The following is an 8,349-nucleotide window of genomic DNA, read 5'->3' on the forward strand; positions in this document are numbered from 1 at the left end:
TTTTCAGCACCCACTCCCCTTTAATTTCATGTAATTTACATTTCTTGCAATTTAAGATTCTTGCAATTTACATTTCTTATTCTTTAAGTTACTTGCCAATTTACATTCTGCAACTTTAAATTCATTGTCCTTTACTTCCTGTTGGTTACAATTTCACACAATTCACATCAATGTTAGCTTGACTAAACTAATCACCTACTAAAGTTGCTTGATCCATCAATCCCTGTTGGATCGACCTCACTCTAAGTGAATTTTAATACTTGATGCAACCCGGTATACTTGCCGGTTAGATTTGGGTGTTTTGGAAATTCGTTTTTTCCGCAAAAACCCCATCAAGTTTTTGGCGCCGTTGCCGGGGATTGATTTAGATCAACAATGATTAAGTGGGTGAGAAGTCTAGATCAAGCATTTTCTTTGTTTTTGTTCTCTGTTCTAAGTTGAAACCAAGGTGTTTGAGTTATTGCCTCACTAAGAAATTCATCTCTGAGATATGAATTTCAATCTTCCTTGGTGTTGTGTTTTACAAAATTTAATTGGAGTTCAACTCATCTTATGATCAAACAAATTTTATGAGATATTACCCACCATCACCAATCTCTAATGGTGGCTGGGAATATCACCAAGAGAATACACATTCTGAGCACTCCAATTCATGGATATTTGCTTCAGAGACACAAGATGAGCAAGAAAATCATTTGGGATACCAACCACCACCACAAAATGATTCATATCATTATCCTCATGGTGGATGGAAGCATCACCAAAGAATGGAAGAGCATCCACCCTCACGTTCCAGTTTCTCATTTGAAAGTTCTTCATCACCTGATTATGCCTCAACACAAAGTTTCCTCCAAAATCCATACAAGTCATCCCATCAACCACACAACTCATTCCATACCCCTCAACACAACTTCACCACAACACATCCATGTCACCAAAATTACTCTCAACCTTCATCTCTTGAATTAGCAGTTGAGGATTACCTTCAATGGTCCAAAGAACCTTTAGAAAGCCAATGCCAAGCCATTGAAATACACAGAAAACTCGTGGAAAGATACACACAACCCTAATCCTGGAAAGAAACCATCCTCAAGAAGATGAATGGGCCCTTAGAGCAAACAAGGGGGAACTTAGAACCATCAAACAGTGAGGATGAAGACCAATTTGTGGGTAAGGAAGTGGAAAAACAAGAACCAAAGGTCCCTGTGTCAAGTGAAATTGTACTGAAGAATGAGGAACATGAGCCAAGGATTTTACATTCACAAGAACTAATTGAAGTGACAATAGAACACGAAGACTCCCTCCCAAAGGACTTGATAGAAAGTTGTGAAAAAGTAATGGAGGAGGACAATCAAGAGAAGTCACACTCAATTGAAGCAGAGAAGTGCATAGAGGAAGGGCTCATGGAACCACTAATTCAAGAGGCTCTGGATGAAGATAAAACTCCAACAATCACACAACCACCAAGACTTGGATTCAAGAAAGTGAAGCCAATTAACAAAAGCACCGAGAAGAGGATTATGACCAAGCTACAAAGGACAATATTCATGAAGAAAAGAAGGTCAACTACATGCAATCCTTCCCCTGATCCAGCAAGCAAGCTCGATCAAGCCATGTACAAAAGGAAGCTTGCTGAGAGGAAAACAAGACAGGGGGTAATAGCTGAATCTTCTCCTCCCTTGAAGTCATTCCTCTTAACAAACTGGAAGAAGAGGAAGAAAGTGAACAACATGTCAACCGTAGGTATAATTTCTCTTCTCTGCTTTGTTTTTGTTCTTTGTTTTGTTTAAATTCAATAAATTAGCATATGGTTACATTCTAAGTTTGGTGTTGCCTTGCAACAAATTGTTTTCAATCTTTTTCGATGATTGCATCAAATCAAAAATGAAAGTGACACAGCAAGATTCTAAGTTTTGTGTGCCACCTATTTTTCTATGCAAATCATTCAGCAACACCACTTGTCTGCATAACCATAATGTCTTTGCAGTGTTAATTTTCTTTTGGTTTGATATTTTGTTATTCTGTTTACCTTAGTTAATTCTTTGTTTTTAAGGCTTTCATTTTAGTTTGCTTATTTACTGTATTTATTAATACATTACCAAGAGAGCTTTATTAATAACAGATTCTTGGCTTGGTGATTGTACTTAATAAATAACAGTTTCATTTGCTTGGTTTTAATTCAAATAAATTGACATATGGTTGCATTCTAAGTTTGGTGTTGCTATGCAACAAAAATTTGCTTCTAATCCTTACAAGATACTTGCATCAATTCCAAGTGAAAGTGTCACACTAAGTTGGGTGTGCCACTTATTCTTTATGTAAAGTATTATGCTCACCTTCTTAAGTTTGCAATCACAATGTCTCTATCTCTTGTGCCTTGATTGTTATCTTTAATTTTTCTTGCTTGAAACACATGTATTGCTAACACTTCATTGTGTGAGACACTCATGATCCATCTTAGCCCATAGCCATTATTCTAATTGTTGCTTGAGGATGAGCAAGCATTCTGAGTTGGCAAGGGAAAGAGGAAGAATAGAGGAAAAAAGGACAACAATGACGAAAGATGAACTACAAGGTTGTAGAGTTCCTTTTCCTATCATTTATTTCCAGCACTTAAATTACATGATTGTCTTCATCCTTTCTGTTTGCATGTGTGTATGAATAAAGCATAACTTGAATCTTGATTTGTAACATGTTGCCATGCCATTATGACTACCAACTTAAGTTTTGTAAAGCTTAAAGCAGTAAAGTATCATGATCATAAACAAACAAGGCATTAAAGAAGATTTTAGCTTGTGCATACAAGTATTGGAAAGCTAGTATGATTAATTGTTGCTCAATTGCATTGGATTTTATTTAATTGAAGTTTTCATCTAGTACATTTTGTGAAATCTTTTGAAAATCATGAAAACATTGAAAGAAAAAGCAAAAAAGGGCAAGAAAAGAAAAAGGGAAAGAATGAGAAAGCTGAAGGCTCTGAGTACCAATGGCAATTTATTTGTTAAGTACTTGTGGTGTTTATGTATCAAGCCAAATGCTTGAAAACAAAACACTTAGAAGTCAAGGCTAGGCTCAAGTGCAAAAGCACTCCCTCAAAGCTCAAGGCTCTGAGCATCAATGATTAGAGAGTCAAGAAAAGAAAAGAAAAATGAGCTTAATGAAGTCCTCTAATCAAATGCTTGTGGTGCTTATGTATCAAGTGGTAATACTTGAAAACAAAGCATTTAGAAGTCATAGCTTTGTTATCAACTCGTGGGGCAAAGCACCCAAAAGGAGAAGCTAGTAAGAAAATCAAAAGCTTGTTTCAAGGAAGAAATATAAGAGAAAGATTTCATAAATTGAGCTAGAGAGAAGCATCAATTTTACATCTCTTTTGTAATTGTAGCATGCATAGAAAACTAGCTTGCCATGAACATTGAGTTGCTATTCTTCTCACCTTGGATTGTCAATCTCTATTGCATGATTCTTTTCTTGCTTGGGGACAAGCAAGGTTTAAGTTTGGTGTTGTGATGACATGTCATCATGTCATGTTTTTCTATGCTTTTTCTTTGTTTTTTTTAGGTTTTATGCACTTTCTTGAGCCATAAGTAAGCCAATTGGGTAGAATTTCATATTTCCTTTGATTCAATTAACCATGGATGAATTAATGCAATTTCATGAGATTTTGTGCTATAATTGTCATATATTATGAAAGAATAACAAACTCATGATTTTGAGCATAGCTTTGATGTGTTTGATTGATTGATGATAGGAGAAAAGAGCTTTGAAGAAGGTTGAAGAAAGAAGAAAGGGCAAGGAGCAAGAGAGAACAAAAAGCTTGAGCAAAAGCTTGCCTCAAACTTTAGCTCAAACTTTTGGAAGAGTTGAAAACACCCTGATGGAGCAAAAGCTTGCGCCAACGTTTGCCTGAAGCTTTTTGGCAAACGTTAGCGCCACACATGCATACAAGGGGATCCACGTTTGGCTTAAAGTTTGACCTCAAACTTTAGCTCAAACGTGGATAGCAGCAAAAGGGGGTGGCTGGTATAAAAATCTTGAGCCAAAGTTTACCTCAAACTTTGACTCAAGCTTTTGTGCTTTATGTCCCGATTCACAATGGGTTTCTCTCCAACTCCAAGAGCAATCAACAGAGGCCATCTTCAACCCAAATCCAAAGCAAGCAAAGCCCATTATCATCACTCAAAGGTACAAGAGATAGATAAAATAGGAATTTCATTTAATTGTAATTTGTCTTTAATTTCACTTTCATTTTCATTTTCATTTTGTAAAAGCCTATATAAGGCATCATTCTCATTATTGGAAGGGGGCTCTGATAGAGAGCATTGAGAGGTTGGCTCCACTAGGGAGCATTGGCATTAGAGAGCTCTCTCTCTTTAGTTTTCTTTTCTTGGTTTTTGAGTCTTGGGTGGAGAATTGAAGGTGTTCTGTTTCATTCTCCCTCTGAGATTTATCTCTGTTTACTTGCTGCATAATTTGAAGGAATTGTGATTTGGATCTAAATTGTCTTTACTACTTTCTTCTCTATTTTCTTCTGCAATTATCTACTGTTGAATCAAGGAAGGGCTTGAGATCTAGACTTGTTTTCTAGTCTCTTTGATTCCCTGAGATCTTTAATTTTATTTTGTAATTGAGCTAAGCATCTGAGCGTTCCTTAATTCACTGCACTTCACAATCTCAATTCTGTTTTAATTCCCAGCATCCAATTTCATTTATTCTTCCAGTAATTTAAATTTCCAGTTGCTTGATCTATTGCTTTCTTTAATTTTCAGCACCCACTCCCCTTTAATTTCATGCAATTTACATTTCTTGCAATTTAAGATTCTTGCAATTTACATTTCTTGTTCTTTAAGTTACTTGCCAATTTACATTCTGCAACTTTAAATTCATTGTCCTTAACTTCCTGTTGGTTACAATTTCACACAATTCACATCAATGTTAGCTTGACTAAACTAATCACCCACTAAAGTTGCTTGATCCATCAATCCCTGTGGGATCGACCTCACTCTAAGTAAATTTTACTACTTGATGCGACCCGGTATACTTGCCGGTTAGATTTGGGTGTTTTGGAAATTCGTTTTTCCGCAAAAACCCCATCAAGTTTTTGGCGCCGTTGCCGGGGATTGATTTAGATCAACAATGATTAAGTGGGTGAGAAGTCTAGATCAAGCATTTTCTTTGTTTTTGTTCTCTGTTCTAAGTTGAAACCAAGGTGTTTGAGTTATTGCCTCACTAAGAAATTCATCTCTGAGATATGAATTTCAATCTTCCTTGGTGATGTGTTTTACAAAATTTAAATGGAGTTCAACTCATCTTATGATCAAACAAATTTTATGAGATATTACCTACCATCACCAATCTCTAATGGTGGCTGGGAATATCACCAAGAGAATACACATTCTGAGCACTCCAATTCATGGATATTTGCTTCAGAGACACAAGATGAGCAAGAAAATCATTTGGGATACCAACCACCACCACAAAATGATTCATATCATTATCCTCATGGTGGATGGAAGCATCCCCAAAGAATGGAAGAGCATCCACCCTTACGTCCCAGTTTCTCATTTGAAAGTTCTTCATCACCTGATTATGCCTCAACACAAAGTTTCCTCCAAAATCCATACAAGTCATCCCATCAACCACACAACTCATTCCATACCCCTCAACACAACTTCACCACAACACATCCATGTCACCAAAATTACTCTCAACCTTCATCTCTTGAATTAGCAGTTGAGGATTACCTTCAATGGTCCAAAGAACCTTTAGAAAGCCAATGCCAAGCCATTGAAATACACAGAAAACTCGTGGAAAGATACACACAACCCTAATCCTGGAAAGAAACCATCCTCAAGAAGATGAATGGGCCCTTAGAGCAAACAAGGGGGAACTTAGAACCATCAAACAGTGAGGATGAAGACCAATTTGTGGATAAGGAAGTGGAAAAACAAGAACCAAAGGTCCCTGTGTCAAGTGAAATTGTACTGAAGAATGAGGAACATGAGCCAAGGATTTTACATTCACAAGAACTAATTGAAGTGACAATAGAACACGAAGATTCCCTCCCAAAGGACTTGATAGAAAGTTGTGAAGAAGTAATGGAGGGGGACAATCAAGAGAAGTCACACTCAATTGAAGCAGAGAAGTGCATAGAGGAAGGGCTCATGGAACCACTAATTCAAGAGGCTATGGATGAAGATAAAACTCCAACAATCACACAACCACCAAGACTTGGATTCAAGAAAGTGAAGGCAATTAACAAAAGCACCGAGAAGAGGATTGTGACCATGCTTCAAAGGACAATATTCATGAAGAAAAGAAGGTCAACTACAAGCAATCCTTCCCCTGGTCCAGCAAGCAAGCTCAATCAAGCCATGTACAAAAGGAAGCTTGCTGAGAGAAAAACAAGACAGGGGGTAATAGCTGAATCTTCTCCTCCCTTGAAGTCATTCCTCTTAACAAACTGGAAGAAGAGGAAGAAAGTGAACAACATGTCAACCGTAGGTATAATTTCTCTTCTCTGCTTTGTTTTTGTTCTTTGTTTTGTTTAAATTCAATAAATTAGCATATGGTTACATTCTAAGTTTGGTGTTGCCTTGCAACAAATTGTTTTCAATCTTTTTGGATGATTGCATCAAATCAAAAATGAAAGTGACACACCAAGATTCTAAGTTTTATGTGCCACCTATTTTTCTATGCAAATCATTCAGCAACACCACTTGTCTGCATAACCATAATGTCTTTGCAGTGTTAATTTTCTTTTGGTTTGATATTTTGTTATTCTGTTTACTTTAGTTAATTCTTTGTTTTTAAGGCTTTCATTTTAGTTTGCTTATTTATTGTGTTTATTAATACATTACCAAGAGAGCTTTATTAATGACAGATTCTTGGCTTGGTGATTGTACTTAATAAATAACAGTTTCATTTGCTTGGTTTTAATTCAAATAAATTGACATATGGTTGCATTCTAAGTTTGGTGTTGCTATGCAACAAAAAATTGATTCTAATCCTTACAAGATACTTGCATCAATTCCAAGTGAAAGTGTCACACTAAGTTGGGTGTGCCACTTATTCTTTATGTAAAGTATTATGCTCACCTTCTTAAGTTTGCAATCACAATGTCTCTGTCTCTTGTGCCTTGATTGTTATCTTTAATTTTGCTTGCTTGAAACACATGTATTGCTAACACTTCATTATGTGAGACACTCATGATCCATCTTAGCCCATAGCCATTATTCTAATTGTTGCTTGAGGATGAGCAAGCATTCTGAGTTGTCAAGGGAAAGAGGAAGAATAGAGGAAAAAAGGACAACAATGACGAAAGATGAACTACAAGGTTGTAGAATTCCTTTTCCTATCATTTATTTCCAGCACTTAAATTGCATGATTGTCTTCATCCTTTCTGTTTGCATGTGTGTATGAATAAAGCATAACTTGAATCTTGATTTGTAACATGTTGCCATGCCATTATGACTACCAACTTAAGTTTTGTAAAGCTTAAAGCAGTAAAGTATCATGATCATAAACAAACAAGGCATTAAAGAAGATTTTAGCATGTGCATACAAGTATTGGAAAGCTAGTATGATTAATTGTTGCTCAATTGCATTGGATTTTATTTAATTGAAGTTTTCATCTAGTACATTTTGTGAAATCTTTTGAAAATCATGAAAACCTTGAAAGAAAAAGCAAAAAAGGGCAAGAAAAGAAAAAGGGAAAGAATGAGAAAGCTGAAGGCTCTGAGTACCAATGGCAATTTTTTTATTAAGTACTTGTGGTGTTTATGTATTAAGCCAAATGCTTGAAAACAAAACACTTAGAAGTCAAGGCTAGGCTCAAGTGCAAAAGCACTCCCTCAAAGCTCAAGGCTCTAAGCATCAATGATTAGAGAGTCAAGAAAAGAAAAGAAAAATGAGCTTAATGAAGTCCTCTAATCAAATGCTTGTGGTGATTATGTATCAAGTGGTAATTATTGAAAACAAAGCATTTAGAAGTCGTAGCTTTGTTATCAACTCATGGGGCAAAGCACCCAAAAGGAGAAGCTAGTAAGAAAATTAAAAGCTTGTTTCAAGGAAGAAATATAAGAGAAAGATTTCATAAATTGAGCTAGAGAGAAGCATCAATTTTACATCTCTTTTGTAATTGTAGCATGCATAGAAAACTAGCTTGCCATGAACATTGAGTTGCTATTCTTCTCACCTTGGATTGTCAATCTCTATTGCATGATTCTTTTCTTGCTTGGGGACAAGCAAGGTTTAAGTTTGGTGTTGTGATGACATGTCATCATGTCATGTTTTTCTATGCTTTTTCTTTGTTTTTTTTAGGTTTTATGCACTTTCTTGAGCCATAAG

The sequence above is a fragment of the Arachis hypogaea genome, chromosome 15 (assembly GCF_003086295.3).
Source record: "Arachis hypogaea cultivar Tifrunner chromosome 15, arahy.Tifrunner.gnm2.J5K5, whole genome shotgun sequence".
NCBI classification, from domain to species: Eukaryota; Viridiplantae; Streptophyta; class Magnoliopsida; order Fabales; family Fabaceae; genus Arachis; species Arachis hypogaea.